Source organism: Heterodontus francisci, chromosome 9 (genome assembly GCF_036365525.1).
Source record: "Heterodontus francisci isolate sHetFra1 chromosome 9, sHetFra1.hap1, whole genome shotgun sequence".
Classification (NCBI taxonomy): domain Eukaryota; kingdom Metazoa; phylum Chordata; class Chondrichthyes; order Heterodontiformes; family Heterodontidae; genus Heterodontus; species Heterodontus francisci.
The window spans coordinates 96,901,461-96,918,528 of record NC_090379.1 but is presented as its reverse complement, the minus strand read 5'-3'; positions in this window follow the sequence as shown (position 1 = coordinate 96,918,528).

Here is a 17,068-nt window from a genome sequence, read left to right as displayed (position 1 = left end):
TTTTTAAATGGCTGCCAGTCCTGCAAACAGCACAACTGAATATAGGGGTGACCCCTTCCCCCCCGCCCCCCCGCTCCCATATACAAGATCATGTAGAGCTGACCCCTTCCCTCCCCATACAGTACATAGTGCAGAGTTGACCCCTTCCCCAACTTGGTGACACCAGCTTTCCCTGGACGGGAAAGTGAAGGCACGTGAGTGCCACACGTCACGCTGAAGATTGGGAATTGAAGGTAAGATCACTATGGATGGCATTTTAATTAATGCAAAGATGTAATTTAAATATGTAAACTCGAGTCCTGTCGCAGAGCGGCAGAGGGGCTACCACGAAGCTTACTCGCCGCCAGGAATCTCGGGCCCGGCAATCCTGGCGTAGGGTTCCATGGTGGGCTGCTGCTGCTCTGATTCTCCAGCACCACCCCCTACCTCCCCCTCCCACCACCCCCACCGCAACCCCTACCATGCAGCCCGACACTGGGCAAAATCCAACCTCCCATGTCTCTGCTTCCAAGGGACCAATTATTTTCGCTACTCTGTTCCTTTTTGTACACCTGTAAACGCTCTTACAATCTGTTTTATTATTCCTAGCAAGTTTACTCTCGTATTCCATTTTTTTCCCACTTTATCAACATTTTGGTGGCCCTTTCCTGGTTTCTAAAACACTGCCAATCCTCTGACTTGCCACTATTTTTCTGTGACATTATGAGCCTCTTATAATCTAATGCTATCCTTAACTTTCTGAGTAAGCCACGGATGGATCTTTCTTGCTGAGCTTTTATTTTTCAATGGAATGTATTTTTGTGACTGAGCTGTCTGATTTATGCCAAGGCTGCTGCTGGAAAATCCAAGCTTCTGACTCTGGTATTTTCTGCTGCTGAGGGAGTGCTTCTGTTCATTGGAAATGATTTCTTCTCTTTCTTTTTTTTAAAAACATTTACAAAAGAGTAATTATGATGTATAAACTTTCATAGAATCATAGAATGGTTACAGCACAGAAGGTGGCCATTCAGCTATGGTGTCCGCGCTGACTGTCTGCGAGAGCCAGTTCCACTCCCCCGCCCTTTCTCCATAGCCTTGTAAATTTTTTCTCTTTAGGTGCTTTTGCAATCCCCTTTTGAAAGCCCCGATTGTATCTGCCTGCACAACACTCTCAGACAGTGCATTCCAGATCCTAACCACTCGCCGTATAAAAGGTTTTTCCTTATGTCGCCATTGGTTTCTTCTGCTAATCACCTTAAATCGGTGTCCTCTGGTTCTCGTCCCTTCCGCCAATGGGAACAGTTTCATTCTATCTACCCTGTCAAGACCCCTCATGATTTTGAACTCCTCTGTTAAATCTCTTCTGAACCTTCTTTTCTCTAAGGAGAACAGCCCCAGCTTCTCCAATCTATCCACATAACTGAAATACCTCGTCCATGTATATTCTTGTAAATCTTTTCTGCACCTTCTCTAAAGCCTTCGCATCCTTCCTAAAGTGCGGTGCCCAGAATTGGGCACAATACTCCAGTTGAAGCAGAACAAGAGTTTAATAAAGATTCTTCATAACTTCCTTGCTTTTGTACTCTATGCCTCTATTTATAACGCCGAGAATCCCAGATGCCTTTTTAACTCCTTTCTCATCCTGCCCTGCCACCTTCAACGATTTGTGTACATATACCCCCAGGTCTGTCTGTTCCTGCACCCCCTTTTAGAACTGTGGTCTTTATTTGAGTTTACTTCTCCTCATTCTTCCCACCAAAAAGTACCACTTGACACTTTCCAACATTAAATTTCATCTGCCATGTATCTGCTTATTCTATCAACCTTTCTATGTCCTCCTGACGTCCATCACAATCCTTCTCACAGTACACAATACTTCAAAGTTTTGTGTTAACTGCAAATTTTGAAATTGTACCCTGCACACCCAAATCTAGGTCATTAATATATATCAAGAAAAGCAGTGGGCTAACTACCAACCCCTGGGGAACCCCACTATATAGCTTCCTCCAGTCTGAAAAACAGCCATTCATAACTATTCTCTGTTTCCTCTCACACAGCCAACTCCATATTCATACTGCCACCTTCCGTCTTATGTATGTCAAAGTGCATGCTGGACATATTGGCTGGAAATTCCAGCATCATGGGGACAAAAAATTGTTTGGAATTTGGGGCTTGTCCTTTACTTGTCACCAAAAATTCCATCAGATGTGGGAGCAGACACATAATAGACCCAGCCATATTTGGGCAGTGCGTTAAGTTGCAACGCAAATGAGGGAAATATATAAGACAACCAACTTCCAGACATTTTGCTCCCTAGCAACACTAGCCTCAGGGAAAAATAAATATTTGAAAGGCTACTCTCCCAAAAGCAAATTGACCCCACAGAAATTAATTTGGGAATTAACCAACAGGGACACTGGCAGAAGTTCACATTTCTTAAACCTGTTGGCTGGGACCACTAGCATATTCATGCTCTGGTGAGGTGTCACTCTCATCTGAGGCAGGTACCCCATCAGTGCTATAAATGGCCTGGGTGCTCACTCACAATATAGGAATGCCCCATTGAGGCTAGGTCAGAGGACATCCAAGAGGTGGGTGGAGATTCTGTCTCATACCAGATCCATCCCTAAGGTACCTCCCCCCAGAATTTCTGGGCTACTGTCTTTAAAGAGTTAGAAAAATAAAGGGCTCAAAGTACAGACTAAATCAATCTCTCAGCTCATCTGTAATCATTGTTGTATTCCAACATGACCAAAACAGCAACAATACTTCTCTTAGACTGCCAGTTTGGATCCAATTTTCGTAGAAATTAAGTTAGCTTCCTATAAAACATTCAGATCACAGAATCATCAAAGTTTAAATGAACAACATCACCAAAGCTGATAGAACAATTAGATTTACTCATACACACTGTGACACTGAAATATCCACTCATTAATCAGGATGTGTGATGTCATTTCCCATGGTGTACACGCTTCAGCACCGAACCAAAATGCCTACCCAGCCACAAACATAGCCAGTTTGATCAGGCTGAGACATGAATTGGTTTTAAATCAGCTTATGTCGGATTTCTTGGAAAGTGACATAATATGTTATTCATCAAAAGAACTGAAGCCTCACCTGACACTTGGCACAAAGCCAAGACATCAATTGCATTATGGACTCCAGCAAATTTGAATTTGTAAGTGGGGAGCCAAATTAGATCAAAACATAATGATTTACATGACACTATCTGCTAACCTAAGTGTCTAGAAAAGAAACATTATATTCGCACTATTTCATCTCTGACTTTTACTCAATCGAGTGTCAGCTGTGGCTCAGTTTGTAGCATTCTCACCTCTGAAGCAGTAGATTTTTAGGTTAGCTCTCACTCCAGGTCTTAAGCACAAAAAAAATCAAAGCTGACACTCCTGTATAGTACAGGGGGGAGGGGGGTGTTGTGCTGCAGGAGATGCTGTCTTTCAGATGAGATGTTAAACCAAGACCCCATTTTCCCTCTGAGGGAGATGTCAAAGATCCCATGGCACTATATTGAAGAAGAGCAGGAGAGCTCTCTCTGGTGTCCTGGCCAATATTTATCTCTCAATCAACATCATGAAAACAGATTATTTATTTATTTTTATTTTTTTATTTAGAGATACAGCACTGAAACAGGCCCTTCGGCCCACCGAGTCTGTGCCGACCATCAACCACCCATTTATACTAATCCTACACTAATTCCATATTCCTACCACATCCCCACCTGTCGCTATATTTCCCTACCACCTACCTATACTAGGGGCAATTTATATTGGCCAATTTACCTATCAACCTGCAAGTCTTTGGCATGTGGGAGGAAACCGGAGCACCCGGAGGAAACCCACGCGGACACAGGGAGAACTTGCAAACTCCACACAGGCAGTACCCAGAATTGAACCCGGGTCGCTGGAGCTGTGAGGCTGCGGTGCTAAGCACTGCGCCACTGTGCCGCCCTAATGACCAGATTGTCTGGTCATTATCTGTTTGTAGGAGCTTGCTGTTTGCAAATTGGCTGCAACAGCGGCTGGAATTTGACCCTAGGCAGACGGAAGCTGGCCACCGACTGAAAAGGCGGTGACGAACCCGCTTCCGCCCTCGCCTGGGGATCCGACCCGTATTTTGCAGGTCCACGGAATTCAATTGGTGTGAGGCAGGATTTCCGCCCACTTGAGGTAGGAAATCCTGCCTAATAGAGCTGCCGGCCAATCAGCAACAGCACCACCGGGAGCGGTGGCCACTGCTGGGACTGCAGCCAGGCATGCAGAGAAGATGCCTGGGAGCCGGGAATTTTATTTAGAGATACAGCACTGAAACAGGCCCTTCGGCCCACCGAGTCCTGCAAGTCTTTTTGGTGGTGGGAGGAAACCGGAGCACCCGGCGAAAACCCACGCAGACACAGGGAGAACTTGCAAACTCCACACAGGCAGTACCCAGAATTGAACCCGGGTCGCTGGAGCTGTGAGGCTGCGGTGCTAACCACTGCGCCACTGTGCCGCCAGGAAGGTAAGTTTTGGTGGTCTCGCTGGGGGTAATCGGTCAGGCCCTGGCAGGGCAAGGGTGGTCGATTGGGGGTAAGGGGGGCATGTCGGGTCTTGGGGGAGGTTGGGGTTGTGGGGGCGACCCTCCATCGGGCACAGGGTGCCCAATCATGAGGACCATCCCGGGACACTTGGAAGCTGCCTGGTTTTGTTAGGCAGCTTATCCCAGCTCCAGGAAACCTGCTTGCCATGTGTAAAATCCGCGTGGAGGTGGGCGAAGACCCTTAAGTGGCCGTTAAGTGGCCACTTAAGGGCCTTGATTGTCCTGGGGTTGGTGGCCATTTTTCACCACCGCCACCCTGCATAAAGTGGTGGCGGAGGCGGGAGCGAGTCAGGGAGGTCTCCTGGTGCCTCTCGCTCCATTTTACGCCACCCCTCACCACCAACCGGCTCATCGGGGTGGTGTAAAATTTCGGCCAGTGACTGCACTTCAATTGTACTTAACTGGCTGTAAAGCACTTTGGGACACCTTATGGTTGTGAAAGGCAATATATAAATTCAGATTTTTCTTTTTCCCTAATTATGCACCTGAAAGTTTACTTTGTACTATTATTTGTTGGGATAATTTCAATGGCTGCCCAATTATTACCTCAAATCCTTCTTGTTACACATTCTAATAAGGATTTCCACTTCCATTGACTCCTCATCTTACATCAAACAGATTAACATGCACCTCATTTGCTGCTGATGGGACCTTGCTGTGTGAAAATTGGCTGCAGTATTTGCCGACATAACAACAGTGACTCCATAAGAAAAAGAAAGACTAGCATTTATATAGCACCTTTCATGATCTCAGGACATCCCAAACCACTTTACAGCAAATGAAATATTTTTGAAGTGTTGTCACTGTTGCAATGTAGGAAATGCATCAAATAATTTACACACAGCAATGTCCCACAGACAGCAAAGTGATCATAGCCAGATGCAATGGCAACTTGCAATGGCTTCCTTTCCCACTCCCACACTGTAACCTCTGGTGTTCCCCAAGGATCTGTCCTTGGTACCCAGGTATTTCGCATCCACATGCTGCCCCTCAGTGGCATCATCCAAAAGCACAGCATTAGTTTTCACATGTATGTTAATGACCCCCAGCTCTACCTCACCACCACCTCTCTCAAGTCCACCAATGTTGCTGAATTATCAGACTGCTTAACCGACATCCAGTGTTGGATGAGCAGAAATTTCCTCCAGTTGAATATTGGGAAGAATAAAGCTACTATCTTCAGTCTCTGCTCTAAACTCTATTCTCTGGACTTCAACTTCATCACTCTCCCTGGCAAGTTTTTGAGACTAAACCAGACTGTTTGTAACCTTGGTTTCATATTTGACACTAAGATGAGCTTCCAACCACCCAGCCACGCCATCACCAAGACTGCATATTTCTACCTCCATGACATTGCCTGACTTCGTCTCTACCGCAGCTCACCTGCTGCTGAAACCCTTATCCATTCCTTTGTTACCTCTAGACTTGGCCATTCCGATGCACTCCTGGCTGGTCTCTCACATTCAACCCTGCATAAACTTGAAGTCATCTAAAACTCTGCTATCCTTGTCTTAGCTCGTACCAAGTCCCATTCACCCATCACCTCTGTGCTTGCTGATCGACGCTGTCTTCCAGTCAAGCAATGCTTTGATTTTAAAATTCTCATCCTTATTTTCAAATTCCTCCATGGCCTCGCCCATCCCTATTATAGTGGGACGACTTTAAGATCGGACCACCTTAAGAACTGCAAGTGCAGGTCATCACAGGAAGTGATGTTGAGTCATACATGACCAGGCCATTATGGGCTGAGCCCAAGGTAGTGTATAGATGAGCTTGTGCAGTGATCTTTTGTGTATACATGTTCCAGTTCAGTCATAATAAAACCAAAGTTTATTTTGGATATTACTTGTAGTCCTGTGACTCTTAACAACAGATCATACACCAAAGGAGAAGTAATAAAACACCTTTGTCTGTAAATCTTCTCCAGCTCCACGACCCTCCGAGATATCTGTGCTCCTTTAATTCATGACAGGTCTGACCCAGGATCTGGCTCTCAGCATGTTTGGCCCAGAATTCGGATCCCAGGATCCCGGTAAGTTTTTGACATGGAAATGACACTGCCCCTGCCCACTCAATCCTCAGCTTGAAACTGCATATCGGGGTCTGATGACATCATCAGACACAATCTGCATATTTAAAGCTTGACCTCCCTTCCTTGCTGCGGGTGTCCTGTTCACCCGATCAAAACAGAAGGTTATTTTGGGAGATAAAGCGGGAAGGAAGCAGTATTAAAGGGAATAAGTGACCTCAGTTATTTTAGCTGCCCCCCCTCCCACCCCTCAACCCCACCGCAGGTCCACCAAGCAGGGGCAATTAAAATCAGCCAGAATAATCAGAGGGTGGCCCACTAACCAAGAACAAGTCTGTGCTGCCTGAATGTGGATTATTTAGTGTATCAACCCTGCCTTAGTGTTGGGGCGGGGAAGGATGTGATAAAGTACTATGGCTTAAGACCAAGCAACAATGTATAGCAAAAATTTAATTGCAAATGCTGCAGTTTTTAGTATGTACTCTTATGTACAAATTTCAATCCGACAGTTTAAGTGATTGCAAATATTGAAAGAAGAAGCCACACTTGGCCCCGCACTGACAGACATAATTGTGCAAAGTTGTCACAATGAAGGTGGATTTTTTTGTCATGAAGTTTGCATTGTGCGTGCATGAAGGAAATATAATGTACCATTACATGAGTCTTGTTGGAATAGATCCTCCCAATATTGTTGGCTCATGTCATTTGCACAAACAAAGGTAATGTATAGCAACAGGGTCCATTGCAGCACTACCACAAGGAGAGGATACTAATCAAGCTCCTGATAGCTGTTGAACACGTAATGCCAGTCCAAAGCTGATACTGAGACTGTAGAATGGACTCCTGTCGAGGAGAGATGGACAGTGGGGCCAGCTGGTATGTTACAAATTCATGCTATCTTCTCTGAAGTGGATTACATGACTGGCTGAATGTTGTTACATGGAGAACCGTTTCCAATTCACTCAAATTTATCTTTACCTCCTTTTATAAATGGTGATTCCTGAATCAATGAGGTGCAACAGGAGGTAAAGAACAGAGTATCCAGCATCAGCACTTGCACTAAAAGACAGTCAATGCAATAGCATCTCTGGATTTACAGATGTTGTGGGGGGGGTGCGGTGGCAGGAAGAAGCGCTGCATTACACAGCATAGCAGTGAGGATGGAGTAGAAGCGTTGGGAGCTGGTACAAACTGCAAAGCTATTGCATTCATTGTCAGGCTGGAACATAGGAATAGGCCATTTGAGCTTGGTTCCAACATTCAGTTAGATCATGGCTGATCTGTATTTCAGCTCCATTCACTAGCATTTGCTCCATATTCCTTGATATTCATATCTCACAAAAATCCATCAAGCTCAAGTCTTGAAAATTTCAATTGATCTTGGAGTCTCTGATGAGTCCTTGAAAAGTGCTGATTTAGAAATCAATGTGCTGGTCCACCAACAGTCCCATTGCTTCTGTTAACCTCAGCCGATAGCTTCTTTGCTCAGCCCGAGCCTCAGCATAAACTCCATCTTGATGAGTTCCAGGTAGCACATGACATTACTTGTTAAAATGCACAATTTTGCGCAATTTTGTGTGGAAGAAGGCAATAATGATTTACGTGGCTGGCAGGCTGATTTACAGCATGTAGTCTCCTAACAACTGTTCACATATGCTGAGAGTGAAGATGTGCTCCACAACAAAACTGCACTCACATCTCAGGTACTATAAATCAGGTTGTAGTTGAGATGGGATTTTAGCACCAGGGTCATTATTGATAGCGTGGACCCTGGTTGCGAGCAAGTCAAGTTAGAAATGGAAGCAAGATGAGTATTTGCATTAATCCTAAAGCAGCCACCCTGCTTCAGAATAGTAAGTATTGCCTGCTGGAACTTCGAGGTGTGTGTAGTTACAAAAATGATGAGCTAAACTGTTATTGATTTACAATGACATTATAATGGAATATATCCCTTGGTCAACTATACCTCTATTTGAAATTTAGTAGGTATCAATATCACCCTCTTTGATATAAAAACAGAAAATGCTGGAAATACTCAGCAGGTCAGGCAGCATCTGTGAGAGAGAAACAGAGTTAACATTTCAGGTCTGTGACCTTTCACCACCCTCTTTGAATTGTGTCTAAGTTGAGGAAAGCACCAACTGTTTCTATATAAAAAAAGGGGCAAAGAACACATTCCTGATATAAACAAGCAATTAACGCGCCTTTATCAAATTTCTTCTCATTCTTCATCAGCATCTTACAAACAGGAATAAATCACCTTCAAACAACAATACTAATTGAAGGAACATTACAGAAGCAGATTCCCTCATCACTTTATGAACTGCCATGTATTTCTAATGGTTTACACATTAAGGTGCAGGGAATAGATGTTCATTTAGTGCAATATACATCAAGTAGGTTATATTTAAAAACTAAAATGAGTACTCATTGCAAATACACAGACATTAATTTATCAACACCGAGCATATGTACGCCAGAGGGCCTATTGTCATCCTTTATTATATATGAATAGATTTATTTTGAACTTAATAGCTCAGCTGAGACATGTAGACAAGAACATTTTGCAATTGCTGTTAATTTTAAAATCAAGCCTCTACATGCTTGTGATCTTTGACGCTGCAAAAAATATACATAGTAATCATTTTGTCAAAAGTATTAGCTGAATTTCAAGCACAGCCATTTCTCACTCACACAAACACTAGCTTGAGTGGACCAAAAGCTTTTTGTATGAAGAGGCATACTTCAGTTGGCAAACACTAGATTTTTCTCCATCACTGATAAGTTTATACGAGACCTCAGGAAAAAGGCACATTGCCTGTTGAGATTTTCACAGCAGTTAACAGTAATGACTAAAGTAGACTTGATCCCAGTGTTGCTTTATTTGATGCCTGTGACACAAGGACCTTCATTAGATCATAGTTGTGTGGAGTCTGAGAGAGAGTTGGTTTCATTGCTAGGACCCAATTTATAGCAATCTCCCAGATTCTGTCAGCATCTCGGCTGTGTCACAAATGCAATTTCGATGCCTGCCTCACTCAATATAAGCTACCTTATACACTCAATCGCCTTTTGAACAATCCGACAAATTCCCCAGCTGCGTTATATTTCAGCTCCACCTCTCTTCATTCAAACAGATCTATGTGCTTTCCCACTGGAGACCTATGGGGGTGAATTTTAACATGCAGGAGAGTGTGGGTATGGAGTTAAAATCATGGAAATTGACAGTGTATCGGGAAGCTCGCTCCAACCCACCAACTTGCACAATATAAGCTGTGCTTTAGGCAGCGTGCAATCAAACCCCCTTGAGCGAGGCAGGTTATCAATTTCAATAGCCTGGATTTTGCAGTGGTAATGATTACTCCATTGAAACTGACAGCAACTACACACATCTAGACATGCGCAGAATAACACAGAAATCCAAAAGTTGCTGTCGGTGATTCTACACTCGTCCAGAGAGGTCCCCCAAAACTGCAATCCCTAAGCAATCAGTGAATTGATGAAAACTTCCACTTTTACGCTATTCTCGCCGTAAAAACCCTTGAAAAAGTTACACCTTGTTGAATGAAGTGTAACTGCGTTTTTAATGGTGTACTAACTTGATAATTACTGCTAAACACCTTCTCTGGCCTTGAAAAGCTAATTTTATATTTGTGGAATGTCAAATTTATCCATGATGATTAAATCCCCACATATTTTTTTTAAAACATTTTTTCAAGCTTTATTTTAGCTTCTATCTTAATCCAATCATAGTCATCTATTTCACGATCTGAAAATTTAAATTAAAAGTGCTTAGAACTTCCTGGTTTGGTATCAGAATACTTCAATGTGATTGGCTGTTTACTGGCTTGCTGCCATCACTGCTGCTGGAGATCTCCTTGACTTGGCACCAGATTCAAACTGACAGTGGGGAAGGGAAAGTCTACGCCACAGCTTTCTTTGAGGTGAACATTGAGCACCATTACTTGGCTGCTGACCACAAAATCTAGTCCAATATGTCAATAACTCAATTAGAGTGATATTAACATGGATTTTGGAATTTAACTGTGGGTGCATGGATTTCCTGGGCTGCCTGGAATTTGCCAGTGACAGCAAGGTGAGTACACAGCAGCAATTGAAGGGACTGAAGACGTGGCAGGGAATTATGCCAATAAGCCCTGAAACCTCACAGCTGATTTCTTACCTGATTGCGTGAAAGACTTTGCTCTCAGTAAAATAAAAGCAAAATACTGTTGATGCTGGAAATCTGAAATAAAATCACAAAGTGCTGGAAATACTCGGCAGGTCTGGCAGCATCTGTGGAGAGAGAAAAGCAGAGTTGGCATTTCAGGTCGATGACCTTTCATCAGAACTGGCAAAGGTTAGAAATGTAATAGGTTTTGAGCAAGTGAAAGGGGGAAGGGAGGAAGAAGAACAAAAGGGAAAGTCTGTGATCGGGCAGAGGCGAGGAGAGATTAAATAACAAAGATGTCATAGAACAAAAGGCAAAGGGAGTGCTAATAGTTGTAGTAAAAGACAAAGCATTTGTCCAGGGAGTGTTAATGGTAGAATAATGAACATCTCTGACTGAAAGCAAAAACATGAAAAGCAAATTTAAGACCAGCACATGGTTAAAAAAAAATCAAAATGGGGTTCATGGTCTGAAATAGTTGAACTCAATGTTGAGTCCAGAAGGCTGTAAACTGCTTAATCGGAAGATGAGGTGCTATTCCTCAAGCTTGAGATAAGCTGTCTACTACTATTCATTATAAGTCCACTGACTCCCACAGCTACCTCAACTACACTTCCTCACATCCTGCATCCTGTAATGACTCCATTCCATTTTCCCAGTTTCTCTGGCTCTGTCACATCTGTTCTGATGTTGCAACCTTCCACACAGTACTTCTGATATGTCTTCCTTTTTCCTCAAACGAGGATTCAACTGCTGAAGGACCACAGAGCCTCTGGAACAGATGGAATCCCTGCTGAAATCCTGAAGCATGGCAGAGATACACTCTTGGCACAACTGCACAACCTCATATACCTCATCTGGGATGAGGAGTGCTTGCCGCGGGACTTGAGGGACGCTATGATTGTGATTGTATTCAAGAAGGGAGACAAGACTGATTGAGGCAACTGCGAGGAATCTCCCCACTGTCTGCCACAGGGAAGGTCATTGCAAGGAACCTCCTCAATCACCTCTTCCCAGTGGCTGAAGAGGTCCTTCTGGAGCCAAAATGCGATTTTCATCCATCAAGAGGCACCACAGACATGACCTTAACATAGAAACATAGAAAATAGGATCAGGAGTAGGCCATTCAGCCCTTCGAGCCTGCTCCACCATTCATTATGATCATGGCTGATCGTCCAACTCAGTAACCTGTTCCCACTTTTGCCCCATACCCTTTGAACCCTTTAGACCCGAGAGCTATATCTAACTCCTTCTTAAAAACATACAATATTTTGGCCTCAACTGCTTTCTGTGGTAACGAATTCCATAGGTTCACCACTCTCTGGGTGAAGAAATTTCTCCTCATCTCAGTCCTGAAAGGTTTACCCTGTATCCTTAGACTATGACCCCCGGTTCTGGACTCCCCCGCCAATGGGAACATCCTTCCTGCATCTACCCTGACAAGTCCTGTTAGAATTTTATAGGTTTCTATGAGATCCCCCCTCACTGTTCTGAACTCCAGAGAATATAATCCTAACCGACTCAATCTCTCCTCATATGTCAGTCCCGCCATCCCAGGGATCAGTCTGGTAAACTTTTGATGCACTCCCTCTATAGCAAGAACATCCTTCCTCAGATAAGGAGACCAAAACTGCACACAATATTCCAGGTGTGGCCTCACCAAGGCCCTGTATAATTGCAGCAAGACATCCCTGCATCTGTACTCGAATCCTCTCGCTATGAAGGCCAACATACCATTTGCCTTTTTTACCGCCTGTTGCACCTGCATGCTCACCTTCAGTGACTGGTGTACGAGAACACCCAGGTCTCGCGGCATATTCCCCTCTCTCAGTTTATAGCCATTCAGATAATAATTGCCTTCCTGTTTTTGCTACCAAAGTGGATAACCTCACATTTATCCACATTATACTGCATCTGTCATGCATTAGCCCACTCACTCAAATTGTCCAAATCCTGAAGCCTCTCTGCATCCTCCTCACAACTCACCCTCCCACCCAGTTTTGTGTCATCTGCAAATTTGGAGATATTACATTTAGTTCCCTCATCTAAATCATTAATGTATATTGTGAATAGCTGGGGTCCTAGCACCGATCCCTGCGATAACACACTAGTCACTGCCTGCCGTTCGGAAAAAGACCCATTTATCCCTTCTCTTTGTTTCCTGTCTGCCAACCAATTTTCTATCCATCGCAATACACTACCCCCAATCCCATGCACTTTAATTTTACATGCTAATCTCTTATGTGGGACTTTGTCGAAAGCCTTCTGAAAGTCCAAATAAACCACATCCACTGGCTCCCCCTCATCAACTCTACTAGTTACATCCTCAAAGAATTCTAGTAGATTTGTCAGGCATGATTTCCCTTTCGTAAATCCATGCTGACTCTGCCCGATTCTACCACTGTTCTCTAAGTGCTCTGCTAGAAAATCTTTGATAATGGACTCGAGAATTTTCCCCACTATTGACGTCAGGCTGACTGGTCTATAATTCCCTGCTTTCTCTCTACATCCCTTTTAAATAGTGGGTTACATTAGCTACCCTCCAATCTGCAGGAAATGTTCCAGAATCTATAGAATCTTGGAAGATGACCACCAATGCATTCACTATTTCAAGGGCCACTTCCTTAAGTATTCTGGGATGCATACCATCAGGTCCTGGGGATTTATCGGTCTTCAATCCCATCAATTTCCCCAACACCATTTCTCTACTAATACTGATTTCCTTCAGTTCCTCTCTCTCACTGAGCCCTGTGTTCCCCAATACTTCTGGTATGATATTTGTGTCCTCCTTTGTGAAGACAGAACCAAAGTATGCATTTATGCATGCAATGCATGCAATGTTCGCAATGATCTTCACTGTGTGGCAAATCCAAGAAAAACTGTACATGGCCTTTTTAAACCTCACAAAGCCTTTGACTCAGTCAACCACAAAGGCTTATGGAGCATCCTGCTCAAATTTGGCTGCTCTCAGAAATTTGACACCATCCGCTCCACGATGACATGTAAGTCGTGATCCTCACCAACAGAACTGCCACAGACCCTATCTCAGTCAAGACAGGGGTCAAGCAAGGCTGGGTCATCACATCAACCTTCTTCTCCATTTTCCTCACTGCAATGCTACATCTCACCTCCAGAAGTCTACCAACAGATGTGGAGATAATCTACAGAACAGTCAGGAAACTGTTCAACCAATGCTGCCTTCAATCCAAAACCAAAATCACTCCAACCCCCTCCATCGAGCTTAAGTACGTGGATGACACATGCTTGTGCCTTCACTCTGAAACTGAGCTCCAGATCATTGTAGACTCCTTCTCCGAAGCATATGAGAAAATGGGTCTTTCATTAAGCACTGGTAAAACTCAGGTCCTCTTCCAACCAGCTCCCACAGGACAACACCTTCCCTTCCCTCCCCTCCACCACCTCCCCCACTCCCTCGTCAATCAAGATGAATGGCAAAATCCTGGAAAATATGGACCATTTTCCATATCTTGGGAGCCTCCTCTCAGCGAAGGCAGACATAGACGACAAGGTTCATCATCGCCTCCGATGTGCCAGTTCAGCCTTGGGCCAACTGAGGAAGAGCGTATTTGAGGATCAGGATCTCAAACCCGAGACTAAGATCATGGTTTACTGGCAGCAGTAATCTCTGCGTTCCTACATGCTTCAGAGACTTGGAAAACTTACAGCAGACACCTCAAAGTACTGGAGAAGTAACACCAGAGGTGCCACGGTAAGATCCTCCAAATCTGATGGCAAGAAAGGCACTCCAAAAGCAGCATCCTCTCCTAAGCCAACCTGCCCAGCATCGGGCCGCTAATCACCTAAAACCAGCTCCACTGGGCGGGACATGTTGTTTACATGCCTGACACCAGACTTCCGAAGTAGCTGTTCTACTCAGAACTTGGTCACAGCCGGAGACTCCCAGGAGGACAGTGAAAGATGTCCTCAAAGTATCCCTGAAGAGTTCAAACATCCCCATCGACTTTTGGGAGTCCCTGGCTCGTGACCATCCAAGATAGAAAAAATTAATTCGGGAAAGCATCATATACCTTGAGGGACCTCGTTGGGAACATGCGGAGGCAAAGTTGAGGCATCAGAGGGAGCACACAAACCTCCAAACTACTCATCTACCTGACCCTTCAAGTATCACCTGCCCCTCATGCGGCAGAGTCTGCAGATCACGCATTGGATTTATCAGCCATCTCAGAATCCATCGAACCGGGGTGAAAGCAAGATCCTCGATCCCAAGGCACTGCCTAAGAAAAAGAAGGATCTCCCATCTCCAACAGCCAGGCACATGAGACTCCATGGATCTCCACTGCCTCCTCCTTTGCATTTTTTAACTAAGTTAGCTGTAAGTTAGCTCAAGGGCCATCTCCAGTTCTCTGCTGCTCCCTGGAGTTCAGTGTTCTCTTCTCCTGCAAGGAGGGAAAGAAGAGACCCATGAGTGAGTGAAATGGAATGTCTTCACCCAGTGGATGGAGAGCACTTGTTGAAGGTGAGTTTGAGGAAGAAGCATAACTTTGCATAAAGATGACAGTGAGTGTCAGTGGTGGATGGCCAGGTGGGGACGTGAAGAAGTGCAGAGACAGGGATGGATGCCCCTATAAGGAAAGTTGGTGTGACCAATGATGTGCTGGAATAGGCTAGAGAAGGCACAGTAAGAGGGTTGTCCTGATACATCAGGACGTAGCTAAATGTGCCACTGTACTCAACTTCCTTGCTCTGCTTAGATCATGAAGCCACTTTCAGCATTGAATTCAGGAGCATGGCACCACGCTCCTGCTGCTCTCCCTCCAGCCACAGCTTCTAGTTTTCACTGGCAGGCTTCTTCCTCCCTTCAGTAGGGAACAGTATCTCCCTGCAGGCCCTTACAGCCCCCAGCATCACATCCAGAGAGGCGTCACTAAAGCCAAAAGCAACCTTTGAGCATCTCATTTCCTAGTGTCCTACTTCCAATTCCAGAATCCATCAAATTTCATGTTTGCATTTCCCCTTTAAATACTGGAGTTGAAATCAATGCATGCAGGTCGTCAGCATGCCCACTCAACCTAATTGGTCTGGAGAGCCGGAAACAATATGTTAATTGTTATGACCGAGGCAGGAGAAGTGCATTGTCTTTCTCTAGTTCCACTCCTCCACAGGTCACAACATATATTTAAATGTTTACTCAGTTACCGGTATGGCTAATTATATACTCTATTTTTATTTCAGAATAAAATCCACCAACCAGGTTTCTTTAATAAATGACAAAATTATCAATTTATTATAAAACAAGATGTATTCAGTAAAGATGCAAAGCATTTACTCACAGATTGAAATATAAAAGTTCCCTTCTAACTTAATCCAACACACACCGGTTAAAGAAAAAATAAAGAGGTTTTCTCTGCAGAGATTTTTTTTATGAAAAGAGAAAAAAAACTATTCGGCCAAATACTTGTTAATTCTTGAAGGAAAAGGGTAAGATATGGAATGATATCAGTTGTCCCTTTTCTGGTGTCCCATATAGGCTGTCACTGGGATCTTTTTGAGCGGTTCTCTTCTGCCGACATTAAGGATGCGTCTGGTAGGCTTTCCAGGAGAAATGCGGCATCAGGGGTTTCAGCTATCACACACTGGATTCTCAGGGTTTCTGAGAGAGGTGTAGAAAGGATGAACTGCTTGCTTCTCTCTTAGCAGGCTGACCCCCGCCCCCCCCCCCCCAACAAACTCAAAACAATCCCAAAACGAAACCAACTCTTGACCACCATAAACCTTGACATGTCACTTCTCTGTAAACAACTCCCCCTAGTCACCAAGGCTCCTGTTGATTATTTAGCTTAAGACATGTGACATCCAATAAGGGTTTGTTTTTAAGGAAAGTTCAAGTCCCAAAGTCCACCCAGTGACCTTTTTTTTTAAAAAAAACAAAGCCCAGCAGCTATGGAATTACTTTAGTCGTCCAAATGAATCCACCTCTACAATATTCAACCATGAGTCCTCGATATTAAAAAAATAGAAGCACTTTCATAACATAACACTTCCAGGTTTCCCGTGCAGTAGTGGATGCCCCACTCCTAGGTCATTACGAAGTTAAAACCTAATTTAAATTTCAAAGCACGAACACAAAGCCTCTTAAAGGGACTATGCATTATATCTGGAATATATACTAATAGCTAAATGTAAATTCGACATTCAGGAGTTTGAGTTAATTAATTATTTCTCTGTCCCCCTTTGCAGAGAATTTGCATCATTTCTATACCATAGGTAGTTTTTTAAAGAAATAATGTAACACTGAAATTAACATTTGC